This window comes from Notamacropus eugenii, chromosome Y, assembly GCF_028372415.1.
Source record: "Notamacropus eugenii isolate mMacEug1 chromosome Y, mMacEug1.pri_v2, whole genome shotgun sequence".
NCBI classification, from domain to species: domain Eukaryota; kingdom Metazoa; phylum Chordata; class Mammalia; order Diprotodontia; family Macropodidae; genus Notamacropus; species Notamacropus eugenii.
The window spans coordinates 11505387-11523207 of record NC_092880.1 but is presented as its reverse complement, the minus strand read 5'-3'; the positions used below and the strand labels follow the sequence as shown (position 1 = coordinate 11523207).

Sequence of the window (17821 nt, the reverse complement as noted above, 5' to 3'; positions counted from 1 at the left end):
ATGAAAAAAATAGAAGACAATGTGATATATCTCATTGGGAAAAAATAAACTGACCTGGAAAATAGATCCAGGAGAAGTTATTTAAAAATTATTGGTCTACCTGAAAACTATGATCAAGAAAAGATCCTAGACATCATCTTCCAAGAAATTATGGAAAACTGCTATGATATTCTAGAACCAGAGGGTAAAATAGAAATGGAAAGAATTCACCGATCACCTCCTGAAAGAGATCCCAAAAGGAAAACTCTTAGGAATATTGTAGCCAAATTCCAGAGTTCTTAAGTCAAGGAGAAAATATTACAAGCACCCAGAAAGGAACAATTCAAGTATTGTGGAAATACAATCAGGATAACACAAGATTTAGCAGCTGCTACACTAAGGGCTTGGAATAGGATATTCCACAGGTCAAAGGAAATAGGATGAAAACCAAGAATCACCTAGCCTGCAAAATTGAGTTTGGTACTTCAGCTAAAAAAAGGAATTTCAATGAAATAGAGTATTTCCAAGCATTCCTGCTGAAAAAGCCATACCTGAATATAAAATTTGACTTTCAAGTACAAGAATCAAGAGAAACATGAGAAAGTAAACAGGAAAGAGAAGCCTTAAGGAACTCATTGAAACTGAAATGTTTACATTTCCATTACATGGAAAGATGTTACTTCTAACTCATGAGACCTTTTTTCATTATTAGGGGAGTGAGAAGGAATATATATATATGTATGTATAGGTATGTATGGGTTTGTATGTGTGAGATATATATACGTAGGATTGTCTGTTTTCATGGGTATACGTGTGTAAGTATATAAATATACATAGACAGAGGCCACAGGGTGAGCTGAATATGAAGAGAGAATACCTAAAAAAAATAAAATTTACTATTGAGTGGAATGTACTAGGATTAAGTGAAAGGAAGAGGTGGAATGTAGAAAATCATGTCATGTAAAAGATGCAAGAAAGAACTTTCATAATTGAGGGGAAAAGGTGGAAGATGAAAGAAAATACATAAACCTTACTCTCATGGGATTTGGCTTAAGGAGGGAATAACACACTCAATAGGATACAGAAATCTATTTTACTCTGCAGTAAGACAACGTGGAAGGGTATAACAGAGGGAAGATGATAGAAGGGACAGCAATTTCATAAAAGGGATAATCAGAAACAAACCCAATTGTGGGAGGACAGGTCAAGGGAGAGAATGGAATAAAAGGAGGGATGGATAGGACAGAGGGAAATGTGGTTAGTCTTTCACAACATAACTATTATGAAAGTGTTTTGCATGGCTACACATGTATGACCTATATTTCTTTGTTTGTTTTCTTAATCAGGGTGGGTGGGAATGGAGGAAAGGAGAGAATATGGAACTCAAAGCTTTAATAATGAATGCTGAAAATTGTTTTAGCCTACGACTTCAAAATAAGTTATACAGAAAATGGGGTATAGAAATATATTTTGCCTTACAGGAAAATAGAGGAAAAGGGGATACATAAAGTGGTGTAATGAAAGGAAGACAGTCTAGAGAATGGGGTGGATGGGGTGCATGCTGTCCTGGGGTGGGGGTGGAGAGAGATGGGGAGAAAACTTTGCATTCAAATTGTTGCAGAAGTGAATGTTGAGAAGAGAAAATATAAATGTATATTTAAAAATGAATAACAAAGGTACAACAGAGCAAACGGAAGCTAACAACTTTATAAGAAATTAAGTTATTATAAAATAAAACCAAAAGAATGAAACAAAATGGAAGACATTGTGAAATATCTCACTGGAAAAAAGATCCAGTAGAGATAATTGAAGCACTATTGGTCTACCTGAAAACTGTTATCAAAAAAAGAGTCTTGATATCATCTTCCAAGAAATTTTCCAGGAAACTCTCCTGATATTCTACAAACTGAAGGTAAAATAGAAATTGAGTGAATTCACTGATCACCTCCTGAAAGAGATCCCAAAATGAAAGTTCTTAAGGATATTGTAGGCACATTCCAGATGTCCCAAGTCAAAGAGAAAATATTACAAGCAGCCAGAAAGTAACAATTTGAATACTGTGGAAATACAATCAGGATAACACAGGATTTTGCAGCTTCTACACTACGGGATCGAAGGGCTTATAATACTATATACCAGAAGTCAAAAGAGATAGGACTAAAACCAAGAATCACTCCCCCAGCAAAACTAAGCATTTTCAGGGGAAAAAAATGGAATTTCAATTAAATAAAGGACTTCCAAGCATGCTTGCTGAAAAAACCATGACTGAACAGAAAATTTAACTTTCAAATGCAAGAATCAAGAGAATCATAAAAAGGTAAATAGGAAAGAGAATCCTTAAGAAAGTCATCAAATTTGAACTGTTTACATTTTGACATGGAAAGATGTTTTTTTAACTCATGAGACCTTTTTCAGTATTAGGTTAGTAAGAGGAAACATATATACATACATACGTACAGACACACACACACACATATATGAAATGGAAGTGTTTGGCATAACTACACATATATGACCGATATTATTTGCTTCCAATCTCAATGGGGGTGGGGAAAGAGGGAAAAGGAGAGTATATGGAACTCAAACCTTTAATAATAACTGTAAAAAAAAAATTGTTTTTGCATGCAATGGGGAAATAAGTTGCACAGATAATGGAGTGTAGAAATCTCTTTTGCTCCACAGGAAAATAGGGGATGAGGGGGTGAAAGAAGGCTATTAACAGAAGGGAGGATTGAATAGAGGAAGGGATAGATGGGGTCCATCCTGCCCTGGGGTGGGTATAGAGAGAGATGGGAAAAATATCTATCCTGGAAAATAATTATAGTAAAGATAGTTTAAGATTTATTTTAGTACTTGAAATCCATGATGAAACCAAAATCCTAGACAACATGTATCAAAAATTTATTAAATACTAGATCCCTGACATCATATAATCAATGAGAAAATACAAATTGAAAGAATCTAATGATCACTTCCTGGTAGAGATTCTTCAACAAAAGTTACCTGGAATATTATGGACAAATTCCAGAACTTTCAGGTCAATGAGAAAATACTGCAAGCAGTGAGAAAGAAACAATTCAAATATCATGAAGTCAGTCAGGATTACACAAAATTTAGCAGCTTCTACATTAAAGGATAAGGGTCTTAAAATATATTCCAGAGAGTAAAGGAGATACAATTGCAACCAAGCATAACCTACCCAGTAAAAGTGAATACAAAATCCTTCAGGGGAAAATTGAGCATGAAATGACATAAGAAGTTTCAAGCATTTCTGATGAAAACATCAGAGCTGAACTGAAAATTTGATTTCCAAATATTAGACCCGAGAGATGAATAAAAAGACTAACAGGAAAGAGTAAGCATAAGAGATTCGAGAAGATTAAACTGTTTACATTCCTCCTGAAGAAAACCATATTTTCTAACATTTAAGAACTTTATCAATATCACAACAGTTAGAAGGAGCATATATATGTGTGTGTGTGTGTGTATGTACATATACATATATAATACACACACATACACATATACAGAGAGAGAGAGAGAGAGAGAGAGAGAGGCAGACAGATGGACAGATATAGGGTGCAAATATAACTTTACTTAGATGGAATGAAATTTTAAAAAAATAAGTGTTGAAAAAATAAGATCACATTGTAAAAAGTGAAAGGGAAGGGAGAGGTAAAATGTGGTAAATTATTTAACATAAAAGGGCACAAAAATACGGGGAGGAGATAGTGGGTATTACTTTCACCTTTGAACATCCTTAAAATATTGCTATTACAGTGTACAATGTTTTCCTGCTTCTAGTCATATACTTTGCATGCATTGATATGTCTTCCTAGGTTTTTCTGAAATCATCCCATTTATTTCTTAAAATATAACAATATTTCCTCACAATCATATAATATAATCTGTGCATCCATTCCGCAATTTATTGTCATCCCCTGTATTTCGTTTTCCACTATTAAAAAGAGCTACCATACTTTTTAAAAATATACTCATAGGTCCATTTCTTTTTACTTTGCTCTCTTTCTAATACAAATCTATCCAGTGACATTTCTAAGTCAAAGGATATGCAAAATCTTGCAGTCCTTTGGCCATAGTTTTAAATTTTTCTCAAGAATAATTGACCAAAGTCAATTCTCTAGCAATTTCAGAAAGTGATTAGTGGAATATTTTAATTTCTACTTTGCCTTTTGATTTAAAAGTATCTGTATAATGTTTCTTGACGATTTCTTTGAATAAGATATCTAAGCACTCTTCAGGATTTTGTCTATTGTTTTGTAAATTTTGTTTATTTATTTTTGGTTTTCAAGAGACACTTCCACAAGATTTTGAGTTACAAATTTTCTCCCTATCTCTCCCGTCCACGCACCCCAAGACAGCATGCATTCTGATCATCCCTTTCTTCAATCTATACTCCCTTCTCTCACAGCCCTCCCTTCTATTATCCCATCCCCTCTATTTTCTGGCACGGCAAGATAAATTTCTATACCCTATTGCCTGTATATCTTATTTCCCAGTTACACGTAAAAACAATTTATAACATTCACTTTTAAACCTTTATTTTCATCTACTCTCCCTTCCTCCCTCCCCACACAACTCCACTGAGAAGGCAAGCAATTTATTATAAGTTATACATGTGTAATTAGGCAAAATGCTTCCATGATAGTCATTTTGTGAAAGACTATTTCCCTCCATCCTATCCTGCCCTGTCCCCACCATTAATTCTTTTCTCTCTTTTGACCTATCCCTCCTCAAAAGCGTTTACTTCTAATTACCCGGTCCTCCAATTTGCTCTAACTTCTACCATCCCCCTAACTCTCATTTATCCCCTACCCCAGTATTTTCTTGTAGTATAAGACAAATTTTCATACCAAATTGAGTGTACATGTTATTCCCTCCTTAAGGTAATTGGGATGAGAGTAAGGTTCACTCTGTCCGTCTGACCTCCCTCCTCTTCCCCTCAATTTAAAATGCTTTTTCTTGTCTCTTTTGCATGGGAAAATTTGCCCCATTCTATTTCTCCTTTTCTACTCTCAATAAATTCCTCTGTGACCCCTTAGTTTTATTTTTTAAGATAACATTCTTACCTATTCACCTCACCCTGTGCTCTCTGTCTATGCGTATATAATACTTCCAACTATTCTAATACTGAAAAAAGTCTCCTGTGTGATGCTGACTGTATTTGCTTCATATTTGAATTGTTTCTTTCTGACTGCCTGCACTATTTTCTCCTTCACTTGGTAGTTCTGGAATTTTGTAGTGATATTCCTAGGTGATTTCAGTTTGGGATCCCTTTCAGGAGATGATCAATGGATTCTTTTGATGCTTATTTGGCCCTCTGGATCTTCGACCTCTGAGCAGTTTACCTTGATGAGTTCTTGTAAGGTATTGTCCAACTCAGTAAGCTTTAATGACTCCGTATCATATCTAGGATGGTATGATTCTCCATTACACTCAGTCACTCAATCTTTTCCATTAGTAGTTGTGAAACATAGAATATTTAAGTTAGAAAAAAAAGAAACATTCCCAGACAATTGGACCTCCAAACTTTTGCTTTTCTTTCTGTCTTTCAGACTCTCATCCTCTTCTCTCTGTGTCTCTGTCTCTGTCTTGTGTTTCTGTCTTTGCCTGTCTCTTTGTTTACCTATCTCTTTCTGTATCTGTCTCTGTGTGTCTGTCTCTATATCTCATTTGTCCTTGTCTCTCTCTCTCTCTCTCTCTCTCTCTCTCTCTCTCTCTCTCTCTCTATCTCTGCCTTCCTCTATGTCTCTGCCTCTTTCCCCTCACTCTTACAAATTGTAGCCAAAGGAAGTTTTATACACTTGTAAATACACTTGCTGCTATTTCTCTTCTGGTGCCAAACGAGGGACAACTGCAGAAAACTACAGTAGGCAGACAGGACCTAATAATTGTCCATTTATTGCCTGTATTTCTGAATACAGTGCTCTTTTCCCTCCACTACATGGCATTAGGAGGTAACTGTCCATTTGCCCTGGAGGGCATAATGTAGGACTAGTTCTGTTTAATTGAAAAAAAAAAGTCTCCTAAACTCCCTCTGGGAGCATCATTTCTTCAGATTCTCAAAGCCTTTTAAATACTTCTGCTCACATGTTAGAATCTGCTTGGATATTCTTTCTTTTTAAACTGATCATTAAGAGAGTTGAATGTTATATTTATTTTACTTTGTAATGCAGAAATGTTCTTCCTTTATTTCTGAGTTAAAAATTTATGATGAAAATATGTGTGTCAGTCTTCAGCCACGTTTTCATTTCTGGGAAGCAATTATCTCTTCTCAGTTTCTCAGAAGCTGTATGTGCAAGGACTTGAATTCTCCAGTTCTTGTGGAAAGCAAAGGTTTTTCTTCATGATTTGCAACAGACTTGATCTGTCCATTTCTAGTTTATAAACCCCTGCATTTAATCCGACTTCTTAATAAAGTAATCTTCTGATAGGTGTGTTTGACCAGTGGGTGAAATCAGACATGGCTACTTGTAAGATTAATTACTAGTCAGTATGTAGGGTAGTGAAATATTAAGCTACTGATGTTATTGTACATATATAACAACTAGATTCCAGGCTAACTGGATATTACCAAATTTATTGTATTTCATAGCTAATGATCAGAAAAAGTGATTTGATAAATGGTCACCTATAATCTCTGGGGTAAGGAAAGTTATAATGATGGCTGTAACTCAGCCTGATGAATCAAGGGCATAAGGAGCTCATTTAAACACCACCCTGCAATTCCTTGGATTCATCATTCAACAGCAGTAAGTTTTCTAACACGTTACATTACTTCATTTTCTAGAAGAGATAAAATGCATGTGTGTGCGTTTGTAAATACTGTTGTTAATCTGGTGAACTGCATGAATGTAAATAACTAAATTGACACTTCTACTGGGTCTCATTGATGTTTTAAGGATTATATTTAACGTCATAGTATAGTTCAAGAATTGAGGCAGTCAGAAAACACCTTTTTTGGATACTTCATCCTTTATTGCTTGCTATGTTCATTCTAATTTTCTTTTGTTTTCACTTATAACTTTTTAATTTGCTACTTGAAAGTGTCGCAAACACTTTTAGTCATCTCATTTCTCTCATCTCTAAGGGAGATGCTTTTTTAAAAGGTGATATTTTGTAGTTCATGATAGCTCATTTTTCCAGACTGGTCATAATCCTGCAGTTGTTCACTGAGCAGCAACTCTACTTTTGAACAATGGAAACTATTCTTAAATAAATCAGTTTCTAGTCTTATTATTTACGCCACCACAACAAAAAAAAGTGAAATGAAATGGTGGACAGAAGCAAAACATTTATGATGATGATGATCAACATGGTAATTGTTATTATTATTCACATCATCAACATTATCCTCATCATCATCATCTCCATTTTACAGATGAGCATATAGAGGCTGAGAAAAATTTGTCATTTGTGCACAGTAACACAGCTAGTTCTTTCCAACCACAACATTCCTTCCCACTGACAATTATTTCTACTGATAGGAATCTTTTTATTTATCTCATGTATTTGTTGGTTTTCCTTTTCCATTTTATGAAAACATAGAAGTTAATGCAAAAAGGAATCTTTGAAATTTTTTAATTAAGTCATTCTAAATTGATAGGTGAGAAAATCAGAGACACAGAGTCAAATGTTACCTGCCAATAGTCCCAAAACTAGTAAGCAGAGTATGCCTTTGACCCGAGATAATTTTTTAACTCAAATTTTGGCTTGTTTCCATTATCCTCTGCTGACTCTGAGAAAATCATAATTTATTGCCCAGAGTCCCCATAACTATAAATTTCCAAAAATAGAATTTGGATTCAAGCCTATTTCCAACTTTTATTTAAAGTCTAATAGTTTTGCTCTTTTGTCTAGTACCTGTCTTGTCCACTCACCTAGTATCTGAAAGTTATTATAGGAAATCTCCAAAACACGTATTACTTTATTTTTTACTTTCTTTTTTATTTTTTCCCAAACTACTTATTTACTTTGATATTTATCAATCCTCCTCCACCTCTTTGAAACCCACAATTTTGTATCGGTTTGTGACTTTGTGTGTGTGTGTGTGTGTGTGTGTGTGTGCATGTGTGTGTTTGTGTGTGTTTGTTCACTGCATACATGTGGTGGGGGTTAGGTGAGATTTTCCTACACTGTCTGTGCAATGACTGTTTTATACTCCTTAATCATTTCGAAGAACTGTGTCTAATGCCTCCATGGAAAGGAGAGAGAAATAGAAAAAATGCAATGGGATTGTTTGTCTTTTGTTAAAATTCTTGGCAAAAGACTCTGCCAGTTGTAAGGTTGGAATTTTTGGTTTTGTAGCCATGTGTAATGACTCCTTCAGAATTGTTCCTCTCCCTCTTAAAGTGGGAAGAACTGGCATGATTCTTTTAATAACAATAATGATTTCATAGATATTGGCCATTTCATAGTTTATAAAACATTTAAGTATAAATTCTCACTTAGTTCTCAATCATACTTTGTGTGGTATAAAAGTTCTTAAAGCCATAGGAAAATTTGTAGGCACAACCTATAATCAATGCAATGTAGTCATCATGGTCATTATCATCATCATCACTTATAAGGACATTTTTATAATCACAAGGATTGTGTTCTTTGTCATTGACAGGCTTACAAATTACTTTACAGGTTATCTCCTTTGATCCTCAAACTATATGAAGTGTTTTCATATTCTCCCTTTGAAGATGAAATAACAGAACAACACATAAATGAAGTGGTACAACACAAGAACAATATGAAATGAAGCTAGCACTTGGAGGAGACTACAGAGATCATCCAGTATAAATTTCTTATTTGTAGTATGTGGAAACTGAGGTCAGAGAAGTTAAATAATGAACTCAAATTCACATAATAATGACAGCTAATTTTTATTTGGATTCATTATCATTTGCCTAATAAATGTGACGAATTGATATTATGGGAAATCTGTCTAATGGCAAGAATCCTGCAGAAGTTAAGCACCCTTAAAAGGTGAAAGATCTAAAGGCAGAAGGGACAATTTTTGGAAGAAGTAGCTTTTTATTCATTAATGGTCTCCAGTACATAGCAGAAGGATTAATTATTAGTGTTGTTGTAGGAGAAAAGTATCAGACACATGTGGCATGCATGCCATATATACAACAACATACCTAACTGTGGCCCAAGTCAGACTAAAAGGTAATAGGGAAATATTTTTGCAAAAATATAATAAAATAAAACCTGACTAATAATACATTATAAACTAAGTCAGTAAGAAGCTCATATGGATTCTAATTGGGCATGAGTAGCCCTCATTTCAATTTGATTTTAACACCACTGTTGTAGAGTAAATTCTACTTTGCATATGGGTTTACCTAGGTAGGTGGTAGAGTGGATAAAGTATGGAACCTGGAATCAGGAAGAACTGAGTTCAAACACAGCTTCATATACTTATAAAGTGGTGATTTGGGGCAAGTCACTTAACCTTATTTGCCTCATTTTCCTCATCTGCAAAATGAGTTCAAGAAGGAAACAGTAAAGCACTCCAATATGTTTGCCAAGAAAATTCGAGAAGTGGTCATGAAAACTCAGACTTCGCTGAAACAACAAAAATATATCCTCTGAGGTCCTTTCCAAAACTGACATTCTATTTTTTCTCCTCTCAACTAAGGTGGCTCAGCTATGAATACCACAAACAACTAGAAGGCGATCTGAGGGTCATTTCTGGCAGTACAGTAGATTCTTACACCTTGTTTTTATGTTATACAAACCTATTGCATTGTCAGGGTCAATTAAAGAAGCTGGATCCAGTTTTCAAATATGCCTAGAGTGAGTGTAATATTTTCTGAGAATTTTATTTCTTCCTTTATAGTTTATTTTTTACACTTCAGACTTGGAGAGAGTTTTCACAGTAAAGTACAACAGCCTATGAATGGATAAATAATTTTTGTGTTATACCAGCTACAGTAAAAATGTGTTTTTTATTTCAGTAGACAATGACTTTATTATAAAATTATGGCATGAAATGATTAGCTCAGATTTTTCTTCCTGGGATATAGAAGAACGGGGAATGCAAATATTTGTGAGGTAACAAATATCACTTCATTGAAGGGATTGATAATTTCAATTAATACCAACAAGTAACGAATTAACATCACCGACAAATTATTTTAAATCATGTTTAAATATTCCATAACTTTGTTTTTTTAAGACTCAGTTCCCCAAAACTAAATTAAATCTGACATTTATTCTAAATTTATTCAAGCTACTCCTCAAGAAGAGTCTCTTCAAAAAGGTGTATTATCCATGGATATCTATCATTGATCTGAAAGCTTATTATGAGGGAGAATAATTTATGTTAATAGGTACAAAGATTTATTTTGAAACAGATGTAATTTTAGAAAAAAATGATTCATTTCATTGAGGTCAAACTCTTTCTTTCAATATACATATATGCATGATGTCTGTAAATACGCAAATAAGCACACATATTAGAATGAACATGTGGATACGTGTATGTGTGCATGAAATACAACATGTATGTGCTACTGTGTATATATTATGTATGTGTGTGGATCCTGTTCCTTTTGATAGACTGTCACATATTTGAAGACAGTTATCATAGCATGCCAAAGTTCTCCTCTCCAGGGTAAGTACCAGCTACTAATTCTATTCATCCTACTAGTATGATCTCAGAGTGTACACACTCTGCATTACAATTAATAAATTAAAGACATTTTATATGAATATACATTCACTAAAATATATTTTTTCTAATTTCAGATACAGAACTTAATCTTGAATATTAATTATCAAAACAAAAATGAGGACTCAGGGCAACATCACAGAATTCATTTTCTATGGACTTTCCTATGACCAGAACATAAAAATATTTTGTTTTGTCTTCTTCTTATTCTGTTACATCAGTCTCCTCATAGGAAACCTCTTAATCTTCATCTCTATCTGTTGCAGTCATCTTTTCCACCAATATACTATTTCCTCAGTCACTTGTCTTCTATGCACATCTGCTATACTTCCAGTGTTACACCAAAACTAATTGGGGATCTCTTATCTGAGAGAAAAATCATCTCCTATGATTTTTGTATGTTCCAAATCTTCAGTGTCCACTTCTTTGGCAGTATAGAGGTCTTCCTCCTGACTGCAATGGCCTTTGACCGCTATGTTGCCATCTGTAAACCTCTCCACTACATGGTCATCCTGAGCAGAAAGAAATGTAACTTTCTTGTTTTAGTGTCTTGGGCTGGTGGGGCTGCTCACTCCTTCCCTCAGTTGTCCATGACTCTCAAATTGGCCTTCTATGGCCCCAATGTAATTGATCACTATTACTGTGACATCTTCCCATTGCTGAAAATTGCCTGCACGGATACTTACACCACTGGTCTTCTTGTTGTCATTAATTCAGGGATAATTGCTTTGGGAATTTTTGTGATCTTATTCGTTTCTTATGCCATTATATTATGGACCCTACGCCCTTTCAGCAGAAGGGCGCCGGAAAGCTCTGTCCACCTGTGGGTCTCATTTCACAGTGGTTGTCTTGTTTTTTGTACCTGCAATTTTTTCCTATCTTCGACCTCCCACCACCTATCCAGAGGATAAAGTGCTTGCTCTATTTTATACCATCATTGCTCCAATGTTTAACCCCATAATTGATACTCTGAGAAACACTGAGATGAAAAATTCCATGAGAAAGGTGTGGTGTCAAAAGGTATTTTGGAAAGGAAATCTAAATGAATTTCATTAATTTATCTATTGTGATATTTCATGGAAGGAAACAAGAGATTTAAATTTCAAATAAAATTTTAGGATTAAATACTTCAAGGAAAGGCCTTATATACTCGATAGCAGGCAGGGTGATAAGCATGACTGCAGTAATGAAAAGACAAATATATTAGCTAATAAGGGAAGTTAAATATGAATGTCAATTATTTTCTGTCCATATTTTTGTCATCTCCCAATTCACACGTTTTTGAAGTATTTATTACATCCCAATATTTTGGTTCATAGTATGAGGTTTTGAATAATACTTTCAATAGGACATATATGTGTGTTTGTGTGTGTGTGTGTGTACATATATATATATATATAATATATTTATATATATTCCTTTGAAAGTAAACAGAATTAGGAACAAATATATATGTAGTATATTTGCATATAATCTCTCTATATAAACATACATTATATTTATACATATGTATTTAGGTGTTATCTCCTGAAATGATTCTTGCTTCTTCCAACTGACCTCCTGAATAAACATGATTCACATACCCAGAGACTAAACGCAAGTAAAAGTTAATTTTTCTCAATTCCTTTTTGATTTAATAGGTTTCGAAATTTACCATCTACTCTTTACTCCCAGACTCAGATAGATAGATAGATAGACAGACAGACAGACAGACAGACAGATAGACAGACAGACAGACAGACAGACAGACAGATAGATAGATAGATAGATAGCTCTAAAAATCATTGGTCTAATGATACGATAACATCTTCCTTTGTGCTTTTCGTAAAATTTCCTGTGGATTCTGAATATTCTAGTCTGAACCTGGCACTTGATTTTCAAACAATTTTCATTCCTGGCCATTCAGGAATTTCTTGATGTTCTCAGGAGACTAACGGGAAATTGTCATTGGAGGAGAGAGTTATCTGAAAGCTGACTTTCTAAAATGATCTCTGCACATCATTAGGGAAGATGAGGTCAGGCAGGCGGAAAAGTAGAGTGATGAGCCTGAAGACAAGAAGAACTGACTCTTCCATTTATTAGCGGTGTGAGCCTTAGTCATTTCACCCTGTTTGTCTCAGTTTCCTCATGTATAAAATGAACTGGAACAGGAAATGGAAAACGTTCCACTATCCTTGTCAAGAAATCCCCAAGTGGGGTCATACACAAAAATCAGACATTACTGAAAAATAATTAAATGACAAAGAACAGATGAACTTTCTTTTTTTATTGAATTATTTTTTTGTTTTCAGTGATCAACAATCACTTAGATATATGTAGATTTTTTTTCCACTCCCTTCCCCTCATTTCCCGCTCCTTCCTCCTCCCTGCCTGAGACAGCATACAATCTTACATAGGGGCCACGCGTACATTCCTATTAAATGAATGTTGTATAGAAGAATTAAAATGAATGGGAGAAACCATAAAACAAAACAAATCATAATACAAAAGGAAACAGTCTGTTTCTATCTGCAATCCAATTCCATAGATCATTCTCTGCATATGGAAGGAATTTTGCCTCAGGAGTCCACTGGAAATTTTTTCAGTCCATCCACTTCAATAAAATACTAAGTCTACCAGAAAAGTTCCTTGTACAATGTGGTGGTTGCTATGTACCATGTTCTCCTGGTTCTGCTCCTTTCACTCAACATCAGTTCATATATGTCTTTCCAGGCTTTTCTTAAGTCTGTCTCTTCATCGTTTCTCACAGCACAATAATATGCCATTACATTCATATACCAGAGCTTGTTCAGCCATTCCCCAATTGGTAGGCATCCCCTTGATTTCCAGTTTTTTGCCACCAAAAATAGTACTGCTATAAATATTTTTGTACCTGTAGGACACTTTGCCATTTTTATGATCTCTTGGGGTACAGTCCTAGAAGTGATATTTCTGGGTCAAGGTGTGTGCACATTATTGCAGCACTTTGGGCATAGTTCCAAATTGCTCTCTACTATGGTTGGATCAGCTCACAGTTCAACCAACAATGAATTAGTGTTGAAACTCTCCCGCATCTTCTCCAACATTTATATCTTTCTGTTTTGTCATGTTAGCCAATCTGATGGGTGTGATGTGGTACCTCAGAGTTGTTTGATTTGCATCTGTCTAATCAGTGTTGATTTAGAACATTGTTTCATATCATTATAGGTTGCTTTGATTTCTTCCTCTGAAAATTCCCTGTTCATATCCTTTGACCATATATCAATTGGGGAATGACTTGTATTCTTGAACATTTGACTCAGTTCTCTATATATTTTAGAAAGGAAGTCTTTGTCACAGACACTAGATGTAAAAATTCTTTCCCAGTTTTCTGCTTCCCTCCTAATCATTGTTGCATTAAATTTGTTTGTGCAAAAACTTTCCAATTTAATATAACCAAAATTATCCATTTTCTACTTCATAATGTTTTCTATCTCTTGTTCTGTCAAATTTTTTCCCTTCTCTATAAATCTGATACACTATTACTTGCTCCACTAATTGGTTTTTAGTATGAATTTTTATATCTACATCATGCATTCATTTGGACTTCATTCTTGTGTATGGTGTCAGGTATTGGTTTATGTCCAGTTTCTGCCACACTGTTATCCAATTTTCTCAGCAATTTTTGTCAAGTAGTGAGTTCTTATACCAGAAGATGGGTTCCTTGGATTTATCAAACAGTAGATTGCTATAATCATTGACTACTATGTCTTCAGTATCTAACCTGCTTAGACCCACTGGCCTACCCCTCTGTTTCTTAGTCAGTACCAAGTTGTTTTGATGATTGCTGATTTTATAATACAATTTGAGATCTGGTGGGTGAGGCAACATCCTCTAGCATGTTTTTTTCATTAGTTCCCTTCATATTCTGGACTTTTTGTTCTTCTAGATGAATTTTGATATTATATTTTCTAGCTCTAGAAAATAATTATCTGGTAGTTTAACTGATATGGTACTGAATAAGCAAATCAGTTTAGGTAGAATTGTCATTTTTATTATATTAGCTCAGCCTACCCACAAACAACTGATATTTTTCCACTTACTTAGATCTCACTTTATTTGTGGGAAAAAATTTTTGTAATTATGTTCATGCAGTCCCTGAGTTTGTTTTTGCAGGTAGACTTCCAAATATTTTACAGTGTCTACTGTAGCTTTAAATGAAATTTCTCTATCTCTTGCTGTTGAGCTTTGTTAGTAATATATAGAATTGCAAATGATTTATGTGGGTTTATTTTGCAACATGCAAATTTTCCAAACTGGTTTATTATTTCAAGTAATTTCTTTACTCGAATATCTGGGATACTCTATCATTATATCATCTGCAAGGAGTGATAATTGAATTTCATCTTTGCCTATTCTAATTCATTCAATTTCTTTTTCTTCTCTTATTGCTACAGTTGGCATTTCTACTACCATACTGAGTAACAGTAGTGATCATGGACATTCTTGTTTTGCCCCTGATCTTATTGGAAATGCATCTAGCTTGTCCACGTTGCATATAATGCTTGCTGATGGTTTTAGGTAGATATTGCTTATTATTTTTTGGATAGTTTCATTTATGCTTACCAGTGTTTTCAATAGGAATGGGTGTTGTATTTTGTCAAAATCTTTTTCTGTATCTATTGAGACAATTATGTGTTTTCTGTTTGTTTTCCTGTTGATATGATCAATAATGCTAATAGTTTTTCTAATATTGAACCAGTCTTGAATTCCCAGTATAATTCCTACCTGATCATAATGTATTATTCTCATGTTAAGTTGCTATATTCTTTTTGCTAAAAACATTTAAAATTTTTGCATCAATATTCATTAGAGAAACTGGTCTATAATTGTCTTTCTCTGTTTTGACTCTTCCTGATTTAGATATCAGAAGCATATTTGTATCATAAAAATAATTTGCGAGGACTTCTTCTTCAGCAGTTTGAGGTCCCCCACTAGTGTAGTTTTGCTATTTCTTCCTGTAACTCCCTTAACTTATCCTATAAGAATTTGGATGCTATATCACTTGGAGTGTATAAGGTTAGCAATGAAATTGCTTCATTGCCTATAGTACCTTTCAGCAGGATATAGTTTCCTTCTTTATCTCTTTTGATTAGATCTATTTCTGTTTTGGCTTTATCTGAGATTAGGATTGGTACCCCCAATTTTTTTTTTTTTACATCAGATGAAGCACAATATATTCTGCTCCAACTTTTCACCTTTACCCTGAGTGTATCCTCCCATTTCAAATGTGTTTCTTGTAAATAACAAATTGTTGGATTATTGTTTTTCATCTATTCTGCTATCTGTCTCCATTTTAATGGGAGAGTTCATCCCATTCACATTCACAGTTATGATTACTATCTATGTCTTTCCCTCCATCTCCTTTCCCCCTATTTTCCCCTTTTTTGGGCATTTTCCCAACAAATTACTTGACTTTTGGATCCTTTGTCAAGAGTAGGGTATAATCTGGGAATCTGTAAAATCTCAGTTCCTCCAAGGTGGCACAATCAAGTATGTATACTGGTCTGGGAGCAGAGAGAGAATTTTGTGGCAAAAAATCTTAGCAGTTACCTCTCCACAGCGCCCTGGTCTCCTGTTCTGCCAAGTCAGCACTGGGAGGCTGGGATTCAGTCAAACTGTGGAGGCAGGGCCACCATTCAGTGTGAGACAAAGACCGGCTCTCTCAGGGCCTCTACACAGGGCCAAGATAATAATTAGCTCCTCAGTGCCCCCACACGTTTAACGATCCAACAATGGATTCAGGCTGCTGTAGGGGCTGAGATGGGAGCTGCTGCTGCGTGCCAGAAGTGACCTCTGCAGCTGCTGCCTGATGCTGGAGCTATGGGAAGGCCCTTTTCCCTTCCTTGGCCAGCTGAAAAAAACCCAGTCACTGACCTTTGGAGGGTTGAGGGTCTGCGAATCTCCTGCTACTGGGACTGGAGATTCCACCCCCGAGGACTGTTCTCAAGCTAAGCCACATGACCAAGGCTGGGCTGGGCTGGGCTCCCCGCTCTGCTCCATGTCTGTGCAACAAATGTTTCCCATGGGCCTTTCAGGTCACTCTGGGCTGGAAATCTCCTCCACTCTGTTGTTCTCCACCTCTGCTTCTCCAAAATTTGTTGAGAGTCCCTCTCTACAGTTATTTTATGGGCTGTGTGGGGAGAGCCTGTCTTTGTATGTCTTTCTACTTTGCCATCTTGGCTCCACCCCCTACAGTCTGATTCTTTTTCCAGTTCTTGCTCTTTTTTCAAGGTATTTACTTGACTTTTGTGCACTTTCTCGAGGTAGTTCTCAGCTTCCAGTGGGGGTGGGGGTGCACTGTCAATCGATTGTTCCCCCCACAAAGTGTGAGCTGGGAATTCCATAAAGAGTTGCTGCCACAGGTTCTTCTTCTGTGGATTCCTCCACTGCCTCCACAAACCTGAGGCCCAGCAACTCTGCTCTTTCACAGACGTCCCACCTGATATTTCCAATGACCTTTCAACTTGTCCTCATCGTTTTGGGGTCATAAAGTCTGGAAACTGCCACAAAAACTTCAAATTACATTTCCCCCAAGACCTGATCAGGCCTCATCTTTCTTGGCATGGCCCATATTGTTCTGTGCTCTGTTCTCTGCACGGTGCGATAAACACTTCCCTGAGATATTCCAGGCTGTCTTGAACTGGAGATTTGCTTCCCTCCATCATTCTGTTTGTTCTGCAGCTCCACAATTTGTTTAGTCATTTTTAGATGTATTTGGTTAGGTTCAGGGGAGACCATTAACAAGTCCATGCCATTACTCCAATATCTTGGCTCTGCCTCCTTGGCTATTGTTAATGTGATAATTTAAAGTAAATTTATTTTCTTTGAGGTATTTTACATTTTCTCCAATTTTTATCATTATTTCGATTTTACTTTATTGTTTCTTGATGTCTATTGGAGTCATTAGTTTACATTTGATCAGTATTAATATTTAAGGAGTTATTTTCTTCAATTAACATTTGTATCTCTTTTACTATTTGGCTGATTCTTATTTTCAAGGAATTATTTTCTTCAACATTTTATATGTGTCTTTTACCAAACTTTTGATTCTCTTTTTAAAATAGTTTTCTTGTATCACTTTCAGTTATTTTCCCCAAATTCTGTCTACTGATGTTATTTGATTTTTATTAT

General features: G+C 35.3%; 1 pseudogene; it reads left to right on the top strand.

Moving 5' to 3' along the window:
* The first annotated feature begins 10717 nt into the window (after positions 1–10717).
* LOC140516868 (olfactory receptor 4P4-like) lies at positions 10718–11725 on the top strand (annotated as a pseudogene).
* Positions 11726–17821: the final 6096 nt, after the last annotated feature.